We start from the raw sequence: 27,618 nt of genomic DNA, 5'->3' as shown, positions 1-27,618 counted from the left end.
TGAGAGTCAAGTCTCTATAAGTGATATATATCTATTTAAAGAAACAACTTGATTAATTTAAATAATTCCAATCAGGGGGAAGGTTTAGTTTCCAGCAGTGTTTGTTAGAGCCATGGAATAGTTTTGGTTTGCATGATTCAACAGCAATTTCAGATATCAATCATATATTTTACAGATAATCTTGAATCCTTTTCTTAAATATTCCAGTACATTCGGATTCATTTAGTTCTGCAGGCCAGTCCCATGGTGGGCTTGGATGGCTGCTTCTGCTTTAGAAGTTCACTGTCTGATATACTTTTTGTTGTTCCTACTGTGTTTCCTTTTTTGACCTGGACCCAAGAAACTGGAAAGTCGAGAAGTCAGCATTTCTCTTCAAGTTTTCTCAGCCACCCAGGCTGTAATGCCCAAGGAAAAATGGCATTTAGCAATGATAGCTATGTTATTGCTGTCTTAGTGCTGATCTTGGCCATCAAGCTACAATAAATTATGGCATAGACAGAGCCTGTGTAAATCTGCCTCAGGGTCGTGACAGACCAGAGCCATCCTACAGCTCTTATCACTGCACAAGGCTGTTTTGTATAAAGTTCCCTTGGATCTAGCATGGTTAATAAATATCAAATCTGATGCTGCTAATTGCAATCATAAAGTGACAATGGCTCGCTTTATATGGCCTTTGCGAAAGTTCATTTTCAAGCATCCAAATTTTCTGTGTTCCATATAGTTAAGATTGGTACTAACAAGAAGAAACTCCCAAGAGCAGCCAAGCTCCTTGAATTGAAAAGAATGCTGGAAATTACATTTCTAAACCACCATTTTCCAAAGCTATCACCATAAATCTGCCAAATACATTCCAGAGTGGTATTTTATGAGAGAGTATTCCCCTTGTTATACCCAATGGGAAAGACTGTAATCCATGCCTTGCTTGCATTAATAGAAAAGGCATACTGAAGGATGTTAATTTAGAAAAGATGAACATGATGTAATATTGCATAGTAATTTGCAGCTAGAATAGTACTCATGTAACAAAACAATAATAAAGGGCCAGATGTATCAATGAGGCCACTCTTGTCAGCGGATGCAACACTGTAAATAAGGGATTTGTTATCAAAAGATGTATGTCAGTCAATGGACTATGTTAATTTGCAGTATGCATTAATTAAAAAAAAAGTTTTACTGCAAATGCTATAGCCCGCTGTTTTAGGAGAAAACTATTTTATTTGTTGTAAGAATAGAAATTACAAGACCTGAAACCCCTGTAGCTTTCAAGAAAATATGTGGCCAGGAAAAAAAGAGAGATGGTGTGAGAGCCTCTCCAAAGTCACTTGGATTGTGCTTTCAGATGACCCCCTGAGCAGTCTCATCAGAGGCCCAAACGGAGCACTCCTAGCTCCAGCCATGTAAATCTGAGGTTTGCTAAGCTAGAGATGTTGCAATTGAAATGTAATCCATGCAATTGAAAATTGAAGTAGGACTTTGTTGTGTGCTCTGTGATGAAGTTCTTGAGAATGTGAGACTGTGGTGCCTTAAGTGCAGTCTGGGACACTCTACCTACCCTCGCCACTCACCAGTGCAAGCTGGGCTATGCATACTGTCTCTGAAGAAGGAGGAGAGAAGGAATGGAGCACACAAAGTCAATGTATTTGATCCTTGGTTTGCTATGAAGTAAACATCGTTACTTGCTTTGTCAGGGCTTGCGGCAAAGCCACCAGCTAGGCCCTGGTCTGCAAAGAGATTTGGACAAACTCCCATGACTGGAGCATGTTATTTAAGAAAAGCAATATGGAATTCAGCAATATGGAGAACAGAGAGCAAGCTGAATTTATATCATAAAACTCTTATCTGTTATCTCCTAGATGATGCCACCGATGACAGGAAGCAGATTTAACTACTCTTAGCTGGTCCATAAGGGCTGCCTCTTCCTCTTGTCTCCCCAGGGCTGGCCCTCCATGCCCTCTGGGGACACTGCTCTGCTTCTTCAATATGTCACAGAAGAGACATTCAATAATGGTTTTCATTGTTTTTCCTGGAAGAGAAGCAAGTTACATGATGAGGTTACGCTTTCCCTCATCAAGGGAAAATGGTGTGAAATTTCCTTCAGGGTAAAGCTTTGATCGTTATTCTTCCTCTATTGGAGTTATTTCGATGCTTTTGAGCAGCAGAGGACAGGCAAGGCTCTAACAGTCAGTCGGTTATAAATTCCTTTGCATTGAGTAAATTTTCCTATATGCTAAAAAAAATAATGACATCACCTCTTAATCATAGTTAATTGCTTACCCTTTTATAGCTCAGCTGTGCTTGGATATTAAGAAAAATCTGTCAGATATATTTTACTATTTTTTTCTGTGCCAAAATTCTTTTCCACAGTTTATTTCCCTATGAACTTAACTTCAGTCATTTTGAATTAATTTAGAAGGAATGGCTTCTCTCACTCATCTACCCACCCACAGATGTATGAAAAACGCATAAAAATCTTAGTATAAGATGTACTAAGAGACTGTGAACAGCAGGCTACATTCCTGCTTGTGATGCAAGGAAACAATAGCTGGGAGTCTGTACTAACTGGGTTGCTAGCAAATACCTTCCCAAGATCCCAATTTGTGTGAGTAAATATGGTTTGCACACAGTCAGCAACTCTTTTTCACCCTCTCCTACATTAGTTTTAGTGATAACCCCACTTATTGTTATTAATCAACTCAGTCTAATATCTGTAACTGAGCTTGTCATAGTACACTCAGTTTCCATGAAATAGTTTCAAACACAGTCTAATATCATGGCAATGGCTATCACTATGCCACCTCTGTTCCCTACTCCACACTCTTTTAAATGTACTGTCTCAGCCAGATCACTGCCACTTCAAATGTGCTGTAACCCTAGTACGGATTCTTACATGTAACATGCAATTAGCTCTAAATGCAAGAGAAACCCAACCTATACCCTTGAACTGGCTTGTAGTTAAGCAGAGCTACACATAAAAATCTAAGCAATGTGCCACCTCATAATATTTTTTTATACTCTGCCCATGGAAAAATAGCGTGCTGTAAACATTCGTTTATTAAATGTTAGGTGGATGTTAGATGTGCCATGACATATTACTTGCTAGCTCAAGGCAAAGGCTAGTGCCCTCTTTGCAAGATGCTATTTAGTTAACCTAGTAAGTTCATAAGCTGTGATCCATTTGAAGCCAAACTGATATTATTTTTAAATACTTTGCCATGTTTTTGAAATTTTCATTTTTAAAATCAAGAACACAACAAAACCTCTGATTTTGTGTGTGTGTGCAAGTGTTGATGCAATAGAATTCATGGTCTTCGAACATTTTTTTCAGTAGGTTGTGTGTGTATGTTCAGACAATTATAGGAACAATGTTTACCATGAATTCAAAAGTTTTTAACGTTTTCAAGGCTCTGCCTTGTCATAAGTTTCGCATTGCATATACAATGCATGACAAAGGCTTGAAGACATGAAAATAATGTGAAAAGGTTTACTTCTTGAATGTAGTAGTGACTTTCATAGCTTCATATCCTTTCTTTTGTGTTTTTCTACTACCAGAAGCCACTTGAGCAAATTCTAGAGCAAATTCCGTCAGTCTTGCTTAATTCTACCTCTAATGTGTATAGAAATCTAAGTGTAATTAAAAGACACTAGTATCCCTAATATTTTTCAAGTTTTGCACGGTAACTTTTAGAAATACTTTGTTTTGTTTAAAAATTAAATAAAAAAAATCATGTCACAAGTTTCCGATCAGCAATTGGATCTCACAAAGAGTTTTGGGGCAAAACAAAGGAGGCAAAAATCAAGTGGCATAAAGTTACTGAAGCAAGGATTTACAGGAGAATAAAAGGTACTGTATAGAAAACATCCTTGCTGATCAGATATAGAGCCTTTCCATATTACTCTAGCGTATAGTAAATGAAAACCCCACACGTTTGACAGAACAAAGGTGAGCAGAAGGAAAATGTGTCCTAGGAGAGCACGAGCGAGCCCAGACCCAGAGGCTATTCCAGATCTGTTAGCACTACTGCCTTTAGACCTCACTGAGCAGCCAGATGTTGCTGCTAGAGCCTTCCCAAGCTTGGCATCTGGGTCCTGGCATGCCTCGGGAACGGCCCGCAGTGCTGCCCCTCTCGTCGGGGCGTGTGCACAAACAGAAAAGCTGGGCGAATTCCTTCTTGTATCAGCTGAAAGATCTAATTTGCTTCAGACTGCAGATCCTGTGGACTGCAGATACGAAGTATTTAAGCAAAGGTGCCACAGAGTAAATATTTCTCACTAAATATAAAATTGTATACATCTATTAAATATTATTTCCTTTTCTTCCATTGATAGGCGGCCTTCCCACTCCTCCCCCAAGGATTTCAGGCTCTGTGTGGTAGTAATTTTTCTCAATTTCTATTAATTTGTAGTGACATTTATGAAGCTTTAAAAATTGCATAAGTTTTCAGACTGAATCTTATGAGGTTTCTGTAGCCTTTGCACTTGAGATAGCCATCGCTGGATGCTGTGTACTGCCCTAGATAGATAGGATTTCACCCACACAATAGGGATACTGAGCAGTAACTGTAAGCCAGATCTTCAGCTGGCACAAACTGCACTGCGCTTAATCAACTTCAGTGTGAAGCTATGCCAGTTTATACCAGCTGGGTATGTAGCCCTTTGTCTGCCCCCACATAAAAACTGTGTTTATCTGCTTTTATCAAAGCTTTACATTTTCCATGTCAGCATAAGTAACATTTTCAATTTAGAGCCAAACCTGACTTTTGATTTCACTTCCCGTTTCTGCTCCATGTCCATCCATCTTGACAATTAAATGCACACAGGGGAGGGTAAGCAAACTGCTTAGGAACATCTGGGATGCAAAGAGTCACTGTCTCAGTCTCCAGAGAGAGCAACCGATTTTCACAGCACCTCTGGTGAATGTACAGCTATTACTGGAAGCGTTGGCTACTTCACAGGCTTAATGGGATGTCCAAACCTTGCTGTGTTCTCTTCACTTTAACTGCAGTCCACCTCCAGGAGCTACTGTCTGAACCCACATAGGTTCAGTGGTAGACAGTTGCTGTATAAGGGACAATGGTCTCGATGTCTGTGAAAAAATCTTGAAATGGCTGTGTGTCTGCAAGTTTCTGTCTCCCTGCCTCAGCTTGAGTAGGACTGACACAAATTTGAGTCTGCCTGTGCAAACCTGAATACATGAGCAATCATGTATCCACCAGCGCTATTGATTTCAACTTCAGTGCCTAAGTGCTCACCACATGAGTAAGGCTCGAACATAATAGCCTTCTGATAGTGTTCCAAGTTTGGGGGGATATATGAAGGTTAATTGAAGCTACAGACTTGGCAACTTGCCTCAGATGGCTGTGTGCCATAGTGTTTGGGGATTTTAGCTGTTATATGTGTAAGTAATTGCTCTTTACCAAATGCTTTAGGGAGAAAAAAAAAAAATCACCAAATCTAACAGTTCCACATCTAAAATCCTCCATGCAAAAAACTAAAGCAAAACCAGACCTTCAATATATGCAAGGTATGGCTTGGCCCCGATACTGTTATCTAGCACCAAATACCATGTTCCTGCTTCTGAAAGCATTTATCAGTAAATCATCGACTTAGTAGATTTAATCTTGCCGTACAATAACAGTACTTCTGAAAAGAGTCAGGCTCATTTTGTGTTCCCGAAGTCCCAGCTCACAGAGAGGCAGCAGGCAGGGTGAGCCTTTTTAAGACAATGCTCTTCCCACCTGTCTGTCCTTCCCCAGTGCTGGGGTTGTCCAGGCCCGCACCCCTTGAGCTGAACAAAATGCAAACTGGTTCACCCGCTGTTCAAGGAGGCATTTTGATATCCTAAGATTCAGCAGGTCAGATACACCAAGTCAAGCAGCAGCAAAACAAGCTAATATGGTGAATTGTGAATTGTGAACTGAAGAAGCTGGGAAATGTTCACTTCTCCCGCTCCTGCTATGCAGGCTGTGACCTCCAGCAAAGGGAGTGAGTGGACGGCCGGAGCGATAATGTTGAAGTGACCAATACTAAATCCAACAGAGTGTATCTGTGGAGATATTTAATGAATACTGAGAAAGAGGATAAGTTTGTGTTCATGTGATAGGCTTTAGATGGATGTAGCTAAGGCAGTAAGTCTTTTCTGCTGTCTGGTACCAGCCAGTGTCTCGGAGCAGAGAGGCTGAATGGATTTCTTGGCTAGTTTACTGATGCTCGCCCTTTAACAGCTGAAAAACCTTCAGTCAAAATCTGATCATCTGATTATGTATAACAAGAATATATTGAATAAAGATATTCATGTTACTGTTAATGATGATAAAAAGGGGACTGTTGCTGGAGATAGAATGAGGTGTTCTTTGAGTAGTATTTGAGTAGTATTTCAGAGTAAATACTAATTCAATATATTCCCAGGATCTAGGAATATCCTTTGGACTCTGGCATCAGGAAAATGCTATAAAATCAACTTCTGTCTCTTTCTGAGGATGGCAGCATTAGCTCAGCTGTGCCAGTCTGACTGCAGCAGTCAGCAGAAGCTGTGTATGCAGCCATAACTACAGCAGAGTCTGATCATCATCCTGATGAAATTACACTGATCTAATTTGCACGCTGTGAAGACATTTGGCACTGGCTGAATCTGAGCCGTGACATCTTCATTGGAACTAAAAGTACACTAAGAAGTGACATTACATTTCATACTCTTTTGTGCCAGACTGTGGCATTTCTTCCTCTTTAAAGGCATTATTTCAAGAGCGTTTAATTTGGCTTTGATATGTCTGCCATTTTGCTATGCAGGAATGTACTGAGCCAGAAAACCTCAGCTGTAATAAAGTTTGGCACCATCAGCCCACCATATACCTGCACCATCCTGTGCAATTTAATTGGCATTCAGTGGGTTGATAAATGGATTGGCTTAATGAGACAATATACTTGACATATGCAGGACTCTCCTGAGGAATAAGATTCATTTTTGCACTTTGCACATCAACATGCTACAGATACCAACACAGTCACCTCCGGCAGCTGTGCTATAACCAATGACATGCCTTCCACTGTGTTGACCAATAACTCCGCTGTCTCTCAAACTAGGTTTACATCATTTTCCACATGAGCTTTTTCCTTTCTTCATTTTTTTTCGTTATATTTCCAATATATATTCCAATATTCTTCATTTTTTTGTTATATTTCCAATATATATTCCAATATGTTTCCAATATATTTCCAAAATAAAGCAAGATACCTTAACATGTTGCCTTTGAAAGTTTCCATAAAGTATTTTATAAATTTTTTTATAGTATAAACCAACAGCTTATCTTCATAGCTTCCTGAGGATTTGCCTCCATGTTTAGAAAAAAGTTTTAATTATGTTTTGAACATCTAAATAACATCTAAAAATATTTTGTTAAAAAATATAAAAGCAAAGATCTATGTTATGTAGTTTTCAATGACTGTGAGAAAGCTTGACCTATTCTCCTCAAAGATTCTTTTGCAAGGATGAATTAGGTTGCTTTTAGAGCCATCTCTGAATTTAGTGTGAAGATGAGGATGTCAGGTAAGTTGTGCAGTAGCTGGCAGAGGGGAGTGTTCCAGTGCATTTACAGTACAAACTTATTACAGTAAAAGTTTATTCAGCCCTTTTGTAAATAAACCTGATTTTGCCTTAGTCAAGAATGAACAAAAGAGGATTGGTAACATCAAGGATCTGGTGCAGTGTTTTAAGAAAATAGTAGTTTAATGGTAGATCTTTGAATTCTGCCTCTCAGAAGTAACTGTGAATGTAATCAATGTCTTTTGATGTTTTTCAGAGGCCTGCTTGTTGGAGTTATAGATCATTTAAGAGTTGGGTTTTAACAGCAACCCAGAGAGCTTATTTATCTTGCATGCGCAACAGAGATACCAATCCAGCTTTCTGGTATTTTACAAAGGCCTGGAAAACAGTTCAGAGTCAGAAACCATCAATCCACTTGCACGACACACACACTGACTTAGTTTCTAAGCTGGCATTAAAAGTGTACACACACATATATATATCTCCCTTACTTTAGGAAAAAAAAAAAAAAGGTCATTATAACCATGTCCTCAATCATCATTACTGTCAGGATACTGAAGATAAAAGCCAAATAGTTTTATTAGTCATTCTGCTCTGATGCAGTTCTGGTGTTTCAAGTGAACCATGCAGGTATTTTAAGTAAACCAGCTGTTTATCTGGATATAGAAAGGGATCACTAGCAAAGAGCTAGAGAAATTGTCAAAATAATGTAGACAATTTTCTGTATCCACGAAGGGGAACTGAGAACCAAAGAACTGTTTGCCTGTCTTGCCCCTGAGAAACTGTGCAAGCATTTTCAAAGGAACCTGGGGGAATGAGGACCCAAACTCCTACTGAAGTACATGCAGGTTAATATGTTAAATTCCTTGTATGTGTTGCAAACAAAAGCTGGTTCACATATCCAAGAATATATAGACTCACACCATGGGAATGGCCATTGGAAAAGAAAATTTATTAGAGAGGTAGGCGAGGCTGCAGCTGGCTGCTGCTGACCTATGCTCTGGGCCGCCTGAGTACCTGCCGCTGGCTTCTTCTCCATGAGGTGGAAGAAACCCACGTGTTACTGCCTCAGATTTCAACTGGATGCCAGTTGGATGCTTGCAATTCTGCTCTAAGGAAAGCCTCATACATGCAAATAAGCCCAAGGAAACTAAAAAATGAAACGGTGTGTGACAGTTTCTAATTACTGCGTAAAAACAACATATGGAAACTTCATTGTCCATTTCATCCCTCAACATGTACTATCAAGTTAGATTTCTTTTGCTCAATCATTCTCTCTAGAGCATTTGGAGCTGTTTCACTTGTATTATATGAAGAAATACAGCACTTGATATGAGCAGTATGATGCTTTTACTTTCTCTGTCCAAGCTCATTAATCTCATGGAGGGTTTAAAAAAAAGAATTCCTACTGGCTTGGCACAAATTGTAGTTTTCCAAAAAAGGAATCAGTTCAGAGTCCTTTTCTCAGAACTATTCCATCCATTGTCACGAATCATGTTTGAAAGAGTGTAAACATTGAGAAACAGGAGAATAACATAATATTTAAATGTAGCCATGGTAAGTGTTAACAATTAGAGAATATCACTTACTGATATGTATTGATGGGGTCAGTCACTGTTGAAGGTCGATACAGGAGTCTTAAATATGACTTATTGCTATGTACAATTAAGTAGAAGGATGTATTTTTCTAAGCTTCTAAATGTTTCCGGCAAGATTTCAAATTTCAATATTTATAATTGAGGCATAAGAGGAAATTTAAAAGATATGGTTGGGTAAAAGAAATGTAGCATGCATCAAAGTCCTGTTTTCTGGGAGCAAAAGTCTTGCAGCTTTTCCTATCAAACCTTGTGGCCACAGAAGCAGTCAGTTAATGAATCAGAAAAAAGCTGGTTACCAGATGTCCTTACTTATTAACACACACAGCGCATTCTGTAATGGCATTCACTAAACAATCTGTGTGGAGCAGACTCTGCTCTGTTTAAAGTCCCTCTTTCAAACGAAAACATTTCTAACTTTTCTTCCTCTGTGACTGATTTCAGGATAGTTGTTTAAGATGTGGTCACACATTTTGTCAAAATGAAATTTCTCTACCATTCTGAAGGTTTCTAAGGTACAGGAAAACTTCACTGGTTTATACCTTTGTTATTTTAGCTCTACTTCTAAAATAATAATGAAATAAGATAAAATAAATAAAAAAATTAACTTAAAAGTGAAGAAGGAGAGAAACCAATTCTCTTTGATTGGTTTCCATTGCTGCTAATTTTAATGCCACCCATTGTTCAGCTCTGCAGTCTAATTTTATGTTAATATCCTGAAAGTTGTCAAATCTTGGCAAAACCTATGCATAAATTACACAGAAAGTAGCTCACAGGAGGGGGAAAGTAATGACTGTCATGGTTAGCCAAACCCATTAATAGTCTGACAAGCAATAACCCAAGAGCTCTGGTCAACTGCTGCAGACATCTGTGAAACTTTTGCAATTAATTTTTTTTGGAGGAGGTATCAGCTGTGAAATAGCACATAAGTGACTGATTATTATCAGCTCTGCTGGTAAGGGCAGAACTGATCAGCTCCAAGCATTCATCCTTCTATACAGACTGATTGTTTTACGAATATGAAAGTTTTATTTATCTTTATTTTCTAAGGCACTCTAATCCCCACAAACGGGAAAAGAAAGTCAGTTATATTGAGCAGACCTTCACTTATTTCCACATCAGCAGATTTCAAGGAACTTCGCAGAGGTCATTAACATTATCCCTGCCTATAAAGTGGAGAAACTGAGGCAGAAACTACATTTGTGTGTTCACGTGCACGACAGAACACAAAAGAGGATGAGAAATGGATAAAGGGACTTCCCTAAAGTCAGATATCAAGCCAGGGATATCTCTGCTACCCTACGCAGTGCTCTATCAGACTGTACAGTCACCTATTTAAAAACTGGAAGTATCACGCTGTGCTGAGAACAATGTAACTGTTTGATCAGTTTTCTCTTGTCTCCAAAATCATCCTTCCCTTGAATTCTCTTTATAGGCTGAGGTAACAGCTGAGATCTGTTTCATGATTACTCATGAATCCAAAATTCTCAGTGGCCCTAAGTCTTTGGAGAAAATGCTTTATAACTGGACTGATCTGGCAGAGGTCTGCTTCGCCGAAGTGCAGTCCTGTTAAAATTGCATATGCTTATATTTCAGTTGCTAAATTAGTACCTAACATGACTGACATGCTCACAAGTAGCCCCTTGATCTGTAAGGATGAGTCAATTTACCCTGTTGCATTACCATGCCTGGGTTTTTTTTTTCCCTTCTTTTGTATACAATCTAAAATCCTGACAAGCGTTTGTCACTAGTAAACTATATATTTATCTTTAGCAGGATAACAATCCCAGAAGCTTTGGCTGACTTAAGTACTACAGTTGTCATGTTCTTCCTTAAAAGCTTTTTCTTGTGCAAGCAAATTCTGTTCTCTTATAAGGAGATGGTCTAAAGTAGACTCTGAATTTCTTATTGTCACTATAGTACGACCTAATCCAGTAGATGCCAAAACCAAACTCAAACTTCTAAAAATTCTCAGGCGTCATGATTTATATGGAATACTATACCCCTAAAGAAAATAGTTTCTCTGACCACTTTTAATGATCAGATAATTAGCATGATAAAATACACAGGGCATATAAAAAGGCAGCAATATCTTATTTTTGACTACTGCATAGACCTTCTGTGCTGCTGTAACACAACCCCTACATATCAGATCTTTCATTTTCATACCTTGCTTTTTTCATTCTCTGTCTTGAACAATGCTAATGCTTAGCTGAAAATACGGAATAAGCAGGCATTTTAGGATAGATTCTGAAAAAAAGAACATTATTCAAAGAATAGGATTTTTAAAACCTAACTTATCTTGGAAAGCACGAGAAAAAGGGAGATGTTAAATGTAGCACATAAGCTGATGCCCACAGTCTGGAAAACAAGTTTGCTACTGCCTTGGGACACATAATTTTTAGAAATAATGGACCATTTGGCAGATCTGCACATGTCACCAAGCACGCTTGGAAACACCATGGGCTTTGCTTTATTAATATACATGGTTTGGAATAAATTCCCTCTGAATGCTAGAGGAATCCTCAAATCAGGTAATTCATGTGACCTTTCTTTATTTAACACAGCCTATATAGTTAGACTGTACTGTACTCTTAAAAAAGATTGTTATTATCCGGTCTACCATTTTTCATCTGCAGACTATGGCAGAAATCAGTTCTGTGGGATGGATTGCAGTACATGGAAGGGAAACTAGCAATAGGCATTTACTTGGGATGCTGCCTCATTCCAGTTAGAAAAAAAGATAGAAGGAAAACAGATCCTTGGGCTTGATGCTGTGAACCCCCTCAAAATGAGTTTAGCAGACCTGCCTATCTCAACAAATCTGTTTTTAACAGGCTGGTACACACTGACTTTTCCAGAAGGGTGCTTTAAAGCAACCTAAGCCACGGCAGTGGAGAATTCAGAGACTCTTTCCACAGTGCCTCAGTCAATTCAGTCCTACGAATCCTAAAGGTGAACATAACCAGTACAGGCAAAACAAGTACTTGGGAGCCAGAAAACTCTGCTTCCCAATCCCAGGCATATCTGTGGTGCCCTAAAGCGGGTGAGAGGGCATACCCCTTCTCACACATAGTTTATAGAGGCTTTAGCCCTGTGGAGTCCTGTCATTCCATGAGTACAATCACTGCTGTTGTGCTCGACCCTGTGCAGAGACTGAATGCCTGAAGAAGATGCCCTTCTGCCCTTGTGTATCTCTGCAAAGATACAGGCACAATTTAGCTCTTAGTTCCCTGGTTGAGCTGATCCTTGTTATATAAAAGCATCTTTTCTTTTGGTTGTGGGTTATTTGGAGGAGAAAGATTAGAACAGACACATTTTTTGCCCTTCAGCTGAGAAACTTCAGTAGAGCTTTTGCGTTGGACAAAGACCTGCTCAGAAGTAATGTAGCTACACGTTTTATTGTGAAATTTACTAAAAAGCAAAACCCACGTGTTTTATCTTTGCAAGTTTATTGATTTGTTAATACTAAGTAGGAAAATGGAGAAGTGAGATGAAAATAAACCAGTACTGACAAGGTCAGAAGGAACATCATTTTTTTTCTGGCATTGAGAAGATGAGAAAAGGGGATATCCCATTAAAAAAAATCTTATTGTGAATATTAGATACTTGTTTTCACCCTTTCCCCGTCTTCCCACCTTTCTTCCCTTTCAGGAAGAGGAAGTTGAGAAGAAGTTGAGACTTTCTTTCTTTGATCCACAGATTGTTTCTATACTAGTAAATTAAACTTGATTGTTCTCTGGCATAGGGTGCAGAGTGGTCATGCTATGAAACTCATTGTCCAACGTGAATGCTGTTTGTGTTCACGCTACCTATAGAGAAAGGTCCTTGTGAAATGTTTGGAGCTACTCTAATTGGGGAAAGCCAGGATTGTGCCACACACTCTTTTAACAAATTTACAGTGTAGACAATCAAATTCCAGCACCTGGAAGTGCCTCCCTGGCACCCTTCAATCTACTGGTCTAGACACAGCTACTGTGGTCAAAATCTGCTCTGCTTATTCACGTAAATAGCTCCAGTGAAGTCAGCTGTGAGATTGGCTGTAAAACAAGAATTCTATTTTGCAAATTATTTCAAGCATTTGCCCTTCATTCTACATTGGAGGAAAAAAAACAACCCAAAACCTTGAGCTTTTAAATTTAAAAAATTAAACAATGTGTGAATTATCCAAATAGCCAAGTGGCCAATATGTTCATCTAGAATGTTGAAATCTCTCTCTTTGCTAGACGAGAAAGGGCTGTCTTGTTCCTGGTGAGTTTGGGAATCCAATATATCAGGAAACCTGCCTCTCCTTCTTGTTCTTTCTTCCATTAGCAAGAAAGCTTACCCGCAGACTGAAGAAATTCCAATACTGACATTTTTTTACTATGGAAAAAAAATGTTTTGTTAAAGATACCCTGGTAATTGACAGAATTTGATTCCAGAAGTTTAAAAAAAAATCAACAAAACAATCCCAACACCCAAGGAACTCAACCTCCATTACAGCAGTGGTTAACACATTTGCCAAAGTAATGTCTGATCCTAGAGCTCACAGAAGTTAAGGCGGGTCAGGAATTTTCTCAGACAATATTTTTTTCTTTTGTGATTAAATTGACTTGAACATCAATTTGTCAAAGTTATAATGTGCAAAACTTGGACATTGCTATTTTAGAGAAAACTACTGTGAAGCATTTGATGTTCTTTTAGAATATAAAATGTTGAACCCTTGTTTTGAAGCCTCTTAACTGAACTTTCATATTGTAGAGGAAAATTAGAAGAGCAGTGTTTGGTTTATTCACGTGAGAAATATAAATTGAACACAGCATTTTGGATTTTGAAGCATTTCTGAATATTTTACTTTCCTGCTTGAAAAATCAGCGTTTTTAACTCATTCCTTTAATACTCAAATGAAAAATACATTCTCCCAGCTTTAACAAAGCCGTTTTTACTGGTAGCATAGAGTTTGGGTATAATGCAAATTCTCTGGAAAAATCATGACTTAAAGAAAGTTTGTCTCAATTCTCAGAAAAATATTTCAAATTGAATTCACCTCTCACTAGGCATGCATTTTCATCATGGTTTTCCACATGTAATGATAGTTTCTTATTTACTTCAGATGTTTACTATAGTGTCTCTCCATGTAAAACTGAAAGAAAAAAAAGAATATTTAATTAGAGAAATACTTTTAAATATAATGTTATTTACTTAAAATGAGTTTAACCAGCACAACCTGGACACAACTGACCATACTTTAATGTTACAGCCTCATCTTTTTGAATCTTTTTGTAGCTTACCGCCCAGTACATGGAGGGTCACTCTCCATAGGGACTGAATGACCCGACCTCAGGGTAACTAGATGGTACGTCACTCGATAGTTTGAGCTTTACAGCATGAGGTAGAGGAAAAACATGATGAATCCCTCGAGCAGAAAGGATGGAAAAACAACTACTGTGTTTCAAGATATTCGCTTGTCCGATTCAAAGAGAAGAGGGGAAAGAACCTTGACCGTTAGCAGGGTTGTGTGATATTCATCCTCTGGGCAAAGAGGTAGATGATGGGCACCCATAACTCCCCGATTAATGCACGGCTCAGCTGATTCTCTACAGCCTTTTTAGGACTCAGTAATTTTATTGACACCTGCCTCCGAAGCAAGAAGATGATGGCTGGATGTGAAAGACTGAGAGCCACAACTGAGCAAGGGCTACCCACGGCAACTCCCCACACTGGGGAGTAGGTGATGATGTTGTGGCCACATAGAGGGAAGCATCCTCTTTGGAGACAGAGAGGGGCACAACCAATTCCAAGTCTAAAATGAAAAATATCAAGGGCTTTTTCTGCTTTAATTCCTTTTCTTGTGTCTGATTTTAAACTGATGTCCTTGCTCTGTAATGTGATCCTGCTGTATTTCACAACATTCTAGGAAAAGATTTGAATGCTTCAGAGAAAAACACCCACTGAAAACTAAAATGAATGTCACTTACAACAGTGTAGACTAAGACAGTTCGCAAGTTCAGATTTTTTGTAACTCTAATGATGATCTCAGTAAACAAAATACATTGACCAAACTGGTAATCTATTTAAATTCTAGTAGAGAGCTTTCAGAATAAAAATGCAGGTTGGATTGAAAAATGTCAATCATATTTGGAGGAGGCTTAAAGGCTTATGTTTTCTTTATTATTTTGTATGAAAATACTTAGAAATCCACATACTACTGTGAAATGGAAATACTTTGGAAGGAAGTATCCATCATTAAAAATAAAACAGAAATGCAGGAATATCGAGGTTACTTTGTATACTATCCAGTTATAATTAACACACAATGTCTTACCACAACAGCATCCTAACCTTTTGATTTTCTTATTCCACAAATGAAGATGTATTATAACACCTGGAACTGATATATTGATTGATTCATAGACCACATCTGTAAGAATAATTATATACAACTTTAATAAGTATCAGAACTCTCTACTTTTTCAAAATACAGCTATCCACCTCCTCTTTTCAGGTATATTTTAATATTTAAATTAGATGAGATCAGGTACTCTCAAGCGTTCAGCTTCAGTTTACTGTAATTCATTAATATTTGACAGAATTTACACCATGATAACGGAAAACAGAATTAAATTCTCTTGCTACACAGTTATATACTTTTCCCCTCAGACTTATGAATGATAGGCAAATCAGACTAAGGTCTCTTTCAGGCTTTATTATAAACAGGAGCTGTCTTGCTTGTTCTTCATCTCTCATTCTAATTCTCATTTATTTCTTATATATCTTTCTTAATTCTTATTTATTTCATTAGATCAGAATAAGTAATTTTTATCCTCAAGGTCACTAAAGGCATATTTAAATTTGGTTTTTATTTTTGGTTCAACTGTGGGTTTTGGAATATCTGAGAAGGCTGATGTCCCTACAAACTTGCTATAAACCATGTTCAGACTGAAATATTTTTAATTAGTAAAATTTAAAAGGGCCATTATTAAAGAAATGTTTTATGATACATGTGTTTCCAAGTCAAATATTCTGATTTGGGGATGCGGATCTCAAGAACTTCAATCTGAAGTTAATCTTGGTAAATCAGGCTAGAGTGGATTAAAGTGCAAGAAAGGAAAACCTTACTACAGGTTAATGAAATGGACTGGATCTAATCCAAAAGAAACTAAGTGATTATAAATTGAAGATTACTACAGAATAAGTCCTTTATAATCCTTCTATAGTTGACATTGGATGTGTGACATTCTAAAGGCAGGTTTATTAGGGTTTAATGCATTCAGTGAATTTTTTTTTGTTATTTTCTAGAGCATTGGACTGTCTTATATAACTAGTTCATTGCAGTTTTTATAGGCTTTAAAAAATCCTTTTCCACTTTGAGTATAACTCATATAGAAAGCTGTACCTTGATTATTAACAACAAGAGGGCTTAGTATTTTTTTGTTTGTTTTTAAACACAAAGAAATCTCTTTTTCAGCGTCTCTCCCTGCATTTCTTTTCCTAAGCAAGTTAAAAGAATAAGTTCTTAGCATTAAATCTTTTGCAACTCTTGCGTTGATTTTCAAAAACCATTCCAAAAAAACCCTACCAGAATAAGTGGTTTCCATGGGATGCTGTTTGCCATGTTTGCTGTCTGAGCACACTGCTGGCCTGTACTCAGCTTGCTGCCTCCCAGATCCCAAGACATTTTCTACAGACTTGCTCTCCAGCCTGCTGAATGGCAGTAAGTCTGGTCCTTCACTCATACAGATTTCAGAGAAAATAAATCGTTGATTCATAAATGGTATTCTCATTTAATTCTATTGAATGAAGAGAAAATTTTCATAATGCAAGAAAAACTGGCATTCATTAAAGAAGAGGATAAGAAAGAGTAATAGAAGTGCTTGTAAAAGACCATTACAGCAGGACCAGATCTCATTCTTAATGGATCAGCACAATTCCACTGACTGCACTGAAGCCAACGTCAGACTGATTAAAAGCCCAAAGTCTTGGCTCTCATTGTGTAGTTTTGTTCAATAGTTCATATAAATTAATGTAAACTGTTGCATGAACAGAAAAATCAGCAATGTAATTATTAGACAAAAATGTCTAATTTTCATAATAATGCATATAGAAACAATAGATTTAGAAATTTACAGCTGAGAAGATACTTAAATATTAGAATTCTCATTGTAGTTAAGATGTAGAATTAGAACAAAGCCCATATGATTCAGATTGATTCTATTCTTATTTCTTTAACTTTCTGCAATATACTAGGCAAGATCCTTAACTATTTTATTTTCTGGTTGCTTCCACTAATAGTTAAGATTACAGCTCTTCATTATTTTTGCAAGCTACTTTCTGGTTAATCAGTATATATGTGTACATATAAAGCAGATCATATTAATCTCTATTACTTTGCATTTCTTTTGCAGCTTAAGGTATTTTTGCCGAAGAGGTGGTTTGCTTGTTACAGTTAGATTTTAATCCACACAGGATGCTGCCTATGATCTGGACAGCATATATTTCAACATAGCGTTGTTGTCAGTATGCATTAGTAGGAATACAATTTGACCTGCACCAGCATACACTAGCCTAAACATTTGTTTTCTCAACTATGTGAAGTATTTGCAGAATATGTCTTTCTGAATGTCCAGAAACTATACATCACGTGCTCCAGAAATTGTATAACTTTTTTACAGATGCAGGGAAGATGAAAGAAGACACTGGTGTAAAGTCAAATTGCTTCTTCATTTTGTGTAAGTGATGATTTTATAAATGAAGAATGCAGGATGTAAATTTATCTTTTAAAAAAAAAGCAATCCTGAGTCAGCTAATATGCATGACAATCTCAAAAGAGACTTTCCTTACTTAATCCAGAGAACTTTCTAAAACTGATGTCTCTTTCCAGACTGTTTAAAGCAGACCAGTCTTCCACAGTAATCAAGCAGGCTCTATATCATCAGAGGAAATATTTCTTCCTGGCGTTAAGGTACTAGGACTGGTCTGAAGGGCAAGCAGCAGGAATTTTATGTGGCCGTGTTCCCTGCATCGACTTTCTCTGTGCAAAGACACAGCTAACTTCCTGCACATCACTGTGCTCAGCAACACAATACAGCAGCAACACATTAAGCATTTTAAATCTCCAGGGCAACAGTCATGTTGATGGATGACGCATACACAACTAGTCAGCCCCTGAGTAATCAAGTGAAATAAACTTCAAAATGACGGTGGGTATAGTCTTCTTCATTAGAAGCTCTCACACCTGAGTTGACTTACTGACATCTAAGTTCAAGGACTTCATGATTTCTTGGATGTGATCTGTATCAACTCAGTGTTTTGGTGTGTCACCTCTGATCATTGTTCCCAGTAAATGTCATTGTTAGTCACAGACAGACACGATGCTCCATCGTGCTAAATGTCTTGAGAAGCATGTTCTGCGGCAACACTAGCTTTATTGTGTTTTACAGATTGTCCTCCCTTAGAAGCAGTAGTGTTGTGACATCCACATTTATCTGACTGTCAGCTTGAAGAAGTTCTTGAAATATATCAATATATTTTGCATTTTTATATTTTCTCTCATCAACCCACAGTCATCCTTAAACTTAAATCTCCCAGGGTAAATTCCAAGAATTGGGATATTTTTTCCCCTCCCTCTTTATTTTTTTTTTAATATGAAATTTCCCTTAGTACTTAATTTCTTGTCTCAAGTTCAAACGATACTTCTTCACACACACACACATGTTCATAGCCAAGACACTGCTTGGGACTGAGTAAAATCATAAATAAGATAGTGTCTACAGGACAGAACTCTTCTGAAGACCTATGGACAATGTAAAAGTGAACAAAGGAACTGCTCTTCCTTCAGGGTGCTTAAAAGAAGGCTATTGACCTTATTAATAGGGATGAATTGTAATATAAAATAGAGGCTTGTGAAATGGGTGGAAGTTCTCTCTTTGCCTAGCAAAGCTAATCTTCAGTGAATTGGTGAAGTGCTTCCATAGCCTTTTTGTTTTGCTGGATCTAACAAAGTATTTGAATCCTCCAACATGTACAGAAATGCTCAGGTACTTCGGGACATAAAGGATTTCTCTTCCTGTAATGCCAGTGAACCCTAATTGACAGAAAGCGTAGAATCTGCCTGAGGTTTTGTGCCTCAGAGTGGACCACCATCCATAATCTGGGTTTTAGCAGACAGTTAAGGGATATCGAGCTGTAGTGCTGAAGTCCTGAGACTGATCTGACTTCGTTTAGGGTGTATGGTTATGAATGCAGGAAAATTCCTGCTTTCCTGAAATATTAGATTGTTTTTCTCTGTGAAAAATGGAAATGTAAGTTATATGATAAGAAAGAAGAGTCCTGGTTCAAGGCACTGTTTAAAAAAATCAAGAAACCCAACAAGTTTTAGAGAAAGCCTTTGTAAAACCAAGCATAAATCTACAGTCATTGGAAGTCCAAGCATTTTTGTTACTAATATATCATGACCTTGCCCACACAACATTTTTACATGCACTATCATTAATCATTAGTGCTATCAGAGATTCAACACAATATAATTAAATTAATCTCAATTTACTAATATATTAACATACAAAGAACTATTGAGTTTGTTAAATCATAATGCTCTGACAAAATGACTAAAACTTAGGATCAGTATAATAAACAATATAACTGAAGTTTAAATATATTTTCCTCTATTTCTTTTTTGGGGAAAAAAACTCCAAGTTATTTACTTTAACATGACAACATCTTATTTTGTGATTAATTTTAAAATAATATTGTAAAAACTATAGACTCATTTTAATTTGACAAGCGTTTGGTAATTAATTTTCAAACAATGCTATGGGAATCTAAGAAGAACTCTTCATTTGACATGTATTTTATAATTTATTTTAAAACAATGCTGCACAAATCTGCAAAGGCATTATTCATTTGAGAGTTCATTAATTATGCAAATGAGTTGCAATTAACAAATCTGTTCTGAGGATGGCATTTGCATAATAATGAACTTCATGTTTGTGACATTATTTAATAAGATACCTTTGTGCATTTTTAAACAAAACACTCTTGTGAATACTTTGGTTAAAAATGGACAACCAGTCAGTAACATTAAAAACCAAAGTGCTATCAAGAGCAATATCACTAAAATAAATCAAATTATCTAAGTTCTAAGTAATAAATAGGGATATAAAAGCTGATTATTTTATTAACCACTGCCTTCTTTTATTAACCTTCTGCCTTCTAAAATATAGACTTTGATTTTCAATTATGACATGTTCAAAATGGTGCTTAAGGACTGGTATTGGAAAATAACTTGTTTTTTATCAAAATGGCTGGAAATAAACAAAGGAATGCAAACACCTACTTAGCTTTGCTGCTATGTGGCATAGATTGGATCCGTGACTCTTAGATGATGGATCTTATTGCAATCTTATTTTATACAGCATGTGTGCCAAAAATCTAGTGACAATCTTTTCCTGGTCGTATGCAGAGTAAGTGCCAGTAGCATTAAAAACATACTCTGGGGTCAACATTCTTGCTGAAGGAGAATGGCTAGGTAAAGACCTTTTGTTTACACGCTGCAGCAGTTGGTTGCATCTCGCTGCAGCCAGCAAGCTGTTCCCACACATCCCATTGAGAGCTTAACAGCAGCAAAGTTTTGGGGCAATGGAGACTTGTGCAGTAGCTGAAAGCAAGATTGCCAGTACGAAGAAAAGGGACTTCAATCAATCATGAAGCCTTTGTGGCGTCTGTTTTTATGTTTAGCCCAAGAAAGGGTTGCTTGGCAACGTTTTGGCAGAGTCTTGGTCCTCTGATAGGAGACGTGAGGCAGTGAATCACTGATGCGACTGATAAATTCAGTGTTACCTTTTGGGTGCATTGCCTGCAAAGTCAGAAGGCTGGACCTGCTGGAAATCCTTAGACAGAGCTTTGGTCCTTCCCTAGTGCCACCGACTCTCCTTTGGCATCACTTATACTTAACTATTCTGCCGTCTGTCACTGGTGAGGAGGTATTGTGGATCATAGCTTTGTGTGAATTCTCCAACTCAGTCAAGTGCTTTGAAACGCACATGACAGCTGCTTCCATCTGAGAAAGTAAGTTACATATGCATTAAAGGCAGACAACTTAGGATGAAGACATACAGAAAACGATGAAAGAAAGTCCTACAGAAAGTTCTGTCTCCAAACTCTTCAGTGTTTGGAGACAAATACATTAATCGGCTATTTTTGATAGAATATTTTCAAGTAATGAGCAGAAGGAGTAAAGGAAAAAGTATTAGATTATTTTTATTAAAGGAGTTGATTGTTTTGTTCTTATTCACATTTACACCCAGTGAAAACCATGATAATGATTTTATTAACAGTAGTATTTATAATGGTGCCAAGGGATTTCAGCTGAGAATGACACTACTTTGTGCAGACAGCATAGAGGGACTCCCCATCCGCGAGAACTTGTAATTGAACGGCAAGGCAGAGAGAGGATTTGGGCAAGAAGGGATGAAACAGACAAAACTGTGACATTTTGAGATGTCACATTAATATCGCAACACTTCTGTTTCTACCTTTATAAAGTTCAAAGCAATGGGATTTTATTGGGAGATGAAGGGATGCTGAGAGGGGAGACAGTGAAAGGGGAAGTGACTGGGAAGGTGAGGCAGAATGGAGTGATGGTATTGAAGGATTTGGTTGGGAAAGTATTGAGCATAGCTACTTGATAAATATGAAGAAGTAATTCTTTGCAACATCTGGAGAAGGTACCTCCTGCAGCTGTTCAACCTCAGCTCCTTCTGTACAGTCATTCATTGATATCAACAGCAACTTTTTATTTTGCTTTTTTTTCCTTCTACTCAGAGTACAAAGTTAGTAGGGGAAGAGATGTTAAGAACCCCAATATCTGTTATTTTACATTATACATGACAGTGACTAGAAACAACTAGAGATATAGTTGTTAGATCATAAACAATGACTCATGAGGGGTCACCGTGCCACCTTGTTGCTGTCTTTTCCTCTTTTTTTTAATAGTATTTGTACCTTTAATTGCAAGCTCCACTACTCATATTTCCCCTGAATACCCGTCTCTGAGCCATGCCACACATTGATGTCCCAAAAATGTTTTGGATGCTCCTGGTCTTCTTATCTTCCCTCAAAGCAGACAGAGGCATGCTGTCCGCCCCAGGCCTGTCCTGCTGCTTCAGCTGCAGTCCAGTTACAATTAAGAGATTTTGATAACCTTCTTCTTTGTGATCCTACTGCCAGGAAATTGCAGCTTACTGAAATTAATCCATGCTGATTTACATAAGTAGTTTGCACAAGCTGGCTGATAGCTTCTTGGTCTTTGTGGCTTTCCCAACTTCTTTATTCCTTGACAGCTTTAACGCAGCTTTTGGATACTCTTTCAGCCATTCCACAAGCAGGGATGTGTCATTTCCCTCATTCAGTAGGGAAAGGGAATTCAGTCACTAATTAATGTAAAATAATTAATAGATCAGCTATTGTTGTAGGAAAATAATGTCTTATTACTAGTCAGCCCTTGTTCAATTTTCCTTTATATGATTCAAACATTGGATAAGTCTAGAAGCTCTTGGGACAATTTCTGTTTCCTGAAGTCTCTCCAGATGAGAGCATGATGGGAGTAGCCAATTGATGCAATATTGAAAATAACTGGGAAGTGAAAACAAACTGCTATACGTCAAAATCCAAGAGTATTGGTATTAATCTTTTACCCTTATTTCATAATATGTATTATTCCCAGCTTCCATGTCTCTACTGAAACTTTATCATCAATTCTTAGTGTCTTGGAAGCTTGATTAACCTCCAAAGAACACAGAACAGATACTTTTGCAACAGACATTTACATGAAAATCTGCAGTAAGAGACCGGTAATCTGAATATGCGCCCTGCTCTAGAGATGCTTAGTCATGCAGATTTTCAGTGAGAGTTTACTTAAAATAGGTTATACAGTTATACAGTCAGGCTAGATCTTTAAAATATACAGAAGTTATGTAGAATGGCCCCAGGGCAGCAGCAGAATGTGGAGTTAATCGATTTTCCTAAATCTAGCAAAAAACCACACACCCCACACTTTTATGAAGACAGCCTATTAGAAATATAGGTGCATAAAGCACTGTTATTCTTAAATAAATACTCCGCTGCAGATGTGCACAGCATTTATGGTGTTTCCTTATTGCCTGTAAGTGAGACTACCGAGAACTGTGTTCGCACTGATTATTGAGATAATGAATTAGTGCAGATGGGCATAGTCTGTGCTACAACAAGAATTGTCCCACATTTGTAAATATGTAATATTGTTATTTTATTAGTGGATATATCCTGTCTACTGCAATAACACTACGGCGGGGGGGTGGGAGTGTGGGGAGAGTGGGGACACTGAGCTTTCAAGGAAGCTGTTGGAGAAACAAAGGCCATGCTTTCTACAAACTGCTGGGGAGAGGGAACTGAAAGGTTATAGACGAGGCTCTATAATAAGTTGAACATTTGGCTGTAGCCTCTGGCATATTTCTACTGTTTCACTCCCAGCTATTGACCTTTATGCTGTTAGATCGTGGGATTTCCTGGTTGTCCTATCTTTAGCAGCTTTGCAAAGACCAATCAGGAGTGTAGTACCAGAAAGTACTATGAAATGTTTGGGTTTTTTCCAAATAGCTGTTTACTAGCTGGCAGTGCCCTAAATTTGAAGAAGTGATGCTTGTGAAGGATAAGTTATAAATAACTATTTATTATTACCTTCTACAGCTAAAGAGCTTTTTTTTCTGCAGCTCTACAGCTTTTCACTGATTTGTTGCTATCCTCTTATTTGTGAGAGCAAAGGACAAATTTCCCCAGAATAATTGATTTCTGTCTTGCAGTGTCTTCCCCCTATGTATTGGCAATATAAATTAAACTTTTAAAGTTTTAAAATAATTGGGAAAGTTTTGTTTTTCTCTTATGTACTCCTGAGCTCTCAGGTATTTCAGCCCCTTGTTGCTATAAAGTGAATGCATACCTGAGAGCATAATGAATTTTACTGGTGTGTATGTATGTACGTAAAAGGCCCTGTTCAATCTCAGTAGCATAGTGAGATATGGAAATCACTACTGTATAGACAGTAGTTTCCTGTGGTGATCCCTTTCAAAACTAAACACAGAATGAAGCAAGCAATCCCAGCAACATCCCATTTTTGACCTCTTAATGTTCCTACGTGCTAACTTGCTGTAGCACCAGGAAATGCCGGTGTTGACCAGGATGCATATAACCACGAGCTGAATAATTAGCATGGGAAGAATCAGTGTGCCATGTTCTGGGAGAGGAGGTACCGACACTGAATCCAGGAGGAGGAGAACTAGCACTGGCAGTGGCCCTGATAAGTGACCAGATAATTTTCTTGTGCTATTCTGCATATTTCTATAACACCCATTCACAAGGAGCTTCTGAGTCAATGGAAAATTCTTACAAACTTCAAGGTTCAGATAATAGTCTTGCATCATTTAAAGTACATTCTTACTCCAGTTTAATCTCCTGCTTTCTCCAGTATTTCCACAAGTTTCTACTGAGTTCCAGCTCTCTCATTCAATTCTATATCAATTTTTCTTCTGTTTGCTTTAACATCAATACTGTATTTTGTATCACATCACGGATATAAGAATGATTCTTCCTGTGAGGATTGAGTTTTGACTGCTCAGCATTGCGTACGTGATCTGCTGTGTTACACAGTGGCTGTTTGAACTGGATCCTGGCAGAGCTTCTTTGTGGTGCGGAGGAGGTAGCAGAAGGAAATACCCCTTTCCTTTGTACTCTCACAATCTGTTCTTGCCAGTACAGATCTGTAATTACATAGGCTTGACTGTGGGCAATCGTTACATGGGAAAAATCTATTATTTGGCCTTGCTAGTGCATGTGTTCTTTCTGTTAGAAAATTTAAAGTAAAAACCTTGTCATCAGGCTTGCCCACTTGCAGAGTGTGTTATTCCTTTCTAGGACTTCAGTCATCATCTTCACATCTCTAGTGGTATCAATGCTACTGTTATTATCACTCACATAATACTTATCTACCTTAAATGTATCTTCTTTCTCTACTTTTCTCCATCTCTCATAAACCTTGTCTAATTTTACTCTTTTCAGCCTTATTCTTCTTTCTTCTTAGGACCCTTACATCTGTGTAACCATAAATAACCATGTTTGAAACCTGTCTTACCCAACTGGACAGTGCTCTTCTATGCTCTACAAGTTTATGTTTTGATTGCAATTAATCATGCGGACCTGTAAAATATCTATTGTTCCTTCTCCCAGTTACATACTTGTTTATCCCTCCACAGTGAGCAAAGCTCTTGAAAGACAGAAACATTTTCCTTAGAGCAGGGAATTACCCAGGGCAGAACAGGTGCTCTGGACACATCAGAAGTGAAGAGCTCATTTGTTATTTTTTTCAAAGCATGAGAAAACAAACTGAGTAATTCAAACAGTGTGTAATAAATGCATATAAGGTGACTATATTTTGCCCTTAAATTGAATACCATTCTATGTGGCTACCACTAAAACAACAGTTAAAAGATTAAGAGGCCTAAGTACAACTGAAATTAAAGTATTTTTCTGCATTTTATAAATTCCACACACTGAAACACCAGAAGGAGGAGGGCTTTTAATCTTGTTTCCATTCTTTATTAAGATGCTTTGTGTAATTAGTTGCATTTCTATTGGAATAAATGGTAATTTGGAATTCATCCAAATTGAAAACCTAAATGAAAAAGGAACATTAGTGGTGGGTTGCATGCTAAAAGAGTCAAACTTCTCTAGGGCAGATCTGTTCACGTAACTTGGTTCTGCTTAAATAAAATCTATAGAATCCATGTGGAATTTAAGAGGGAATGTAGCACTTAGGAGGGATGGGAATGCAAAAGAAAACGGATTTTCAGCCAGAAGGGCAATTCACTTATAGTTTAATGAAAACTCCCTAAAACCAGACAGAATTATGTATGCTATGTTGAAATTTAGTTTTGGAATAAAAAAGAAGGTCTATTAATAAATGCAAAAATATGACTGTATTTTACATTATCGAATTGAGTGTGTTTCAGGAGTGGCTGATACGAGGACTTTGTTGACAAATGAAATTATGCTGTATTCAGGTGACAGTATTATAAAAGTGCTCTTGATGGTGCTGTAGGGTATAGCGTGTCACTGTTTGCAATTATAAATTCAGCTTTGCAGCTCATTGTTTGGCCTTTTTAAAGTATTTGAAAGGCACAGATTTTTCACCCAGTTTATTCAGGCAGTTATAAATTATAAATATATTTTCCTGCTGTCTTTTTTTTAGCTAAAGATTTGAAGACATTAATCTGTGATGCACAAAGCGCTTTGCAGGGAGGTGGCAAATGACTAACTTATTTTTGTTTGGGGAAGTTGCTACTGATAATGCACATTACCTTTCTAAGGATAAATATTTCATAAGGAATTTCAGTGCACAGACTTGTGTGCATGAACAACAGCCACACAGGACATGATGGACTGGAATGCCTCTGAAAAAGCTGTCACAGTCCATCGTGTCAATCTATGAGCTGAGGTGTGACCGAATAAACTTAAAAATTCTCTGTTGTGGTTCTGTTGACATTTTGATTGTAGTAGGAAGAACCCAGCTAAGGAAAGCAGGGATTATAGAGTCTTGGTACTTGATCAGAAATGACATGCTGATTGGTACTGATTTTCATAACAAGCCACAGAAATAATGAACTCTTTTACTTAACATTCAATGCCTGGTAATCTATATGATAGACCTAAGAGGTCTCTGACTGTGTATGGATAGTTCTCGTGTTTATCTTATAGCTAAATAGACAGTAAGACAAAATACTGGAAGTGTCATAAATGTCTCTCTATAGTAAGCAATAGAGGAAACACCCTTATCTGCTGTTAGAAACCTGAATTACTCCTATGGAAGTCCTATTCTTCTTTGTTTATTGTTTATAAGGAAACACTTTTCCTTTGTTTGGTGTTAACAGCAATGATAAAGATGCTTTGTGCTCCAGCTCCACAGTTTTTTTCAAGCTGCTCAATCTAATAGGAGTAATAGGATTCTATAGACAGACCACATCTCTCTCCTACATCATATAGCAAATTAGAAAAATTTCCTTCCTTCTAATACATACGTGAAAGAATTAGCTATGATTTGGCTAAAAACTGAGTGAAGGTACAAATTTGCACGGTCTTCTAGAAAATGTACAAATTGGAGGCTCACTTAATTTCAGTTCTTGGAAAATGAAGATCTCATAAATTTTGAGATGAATAGTTAGGTGTGTTGCTATGTAGATGAGCCTCTGTAGACGTGCAATAATCCAATCAGGTTATGACAAAGGAGAAACATAATTTGGCAGAAAGCCAGATCCAAAAGAAAGGCAGCATTTTCTCGTAACAAAAAGTTGTTTCTAGCATTGGACTGTAGACCTCTGAATTCTTTGTCTTTTGATCAGCATATCCTCACTGGAAAAAAATAAAACCAGCCAATACTGAAGACCCTTTGGCTATGAATCTTTATAACAAAAGATG

The 27,618-nt window shown here is 37.5% G+C and overlaps 1 long non-coding RNA gene across 1 annotated transcript in view; it reads right to left on the bottom strand.

Moving 5' to 3' along the window:
• Positions 1-1,261: 1,261 nt before the first annotated feature.
• The window catches only part of LOC128852455 (uncharacterized), a 45,074-nt gene continuing 18,717 nt past the window's right edge, over positions 1,262-27,618 (bottom strand). Inside the window, exons 2-3 of the long non-coding RNA XR_008450287.1 lie at positions 14,165-14,260; positions 1,262-2,023 (exon numbers count right to left, since the gene is read on the bottom strand). This is a non-coding gene — a long non-coding RNA (uncharacterized LOC128852455). The remainder of the gene's footprint in view (positions 2,024-14,164; positions 14,261-27,618) is intronic.

The sequence above is a fragment of the Cuculus canorus genome, chromosome 6 (assembly GCF_017976375.1).
Source record: "Cuculus canorus isolate bCucCan1 chromosome 6, bCucCan1.pri, whole genome shotgun sequence".
Lineage (NCBI taxonomy): Eukaryota > Metazoa > Chordata > Aves > Cuculiformes > Cuculidae > Cuculus > Cuculus canorus.
This window is presented reverse-complemented; position numbering and strand designations above follow the sequence as displayed.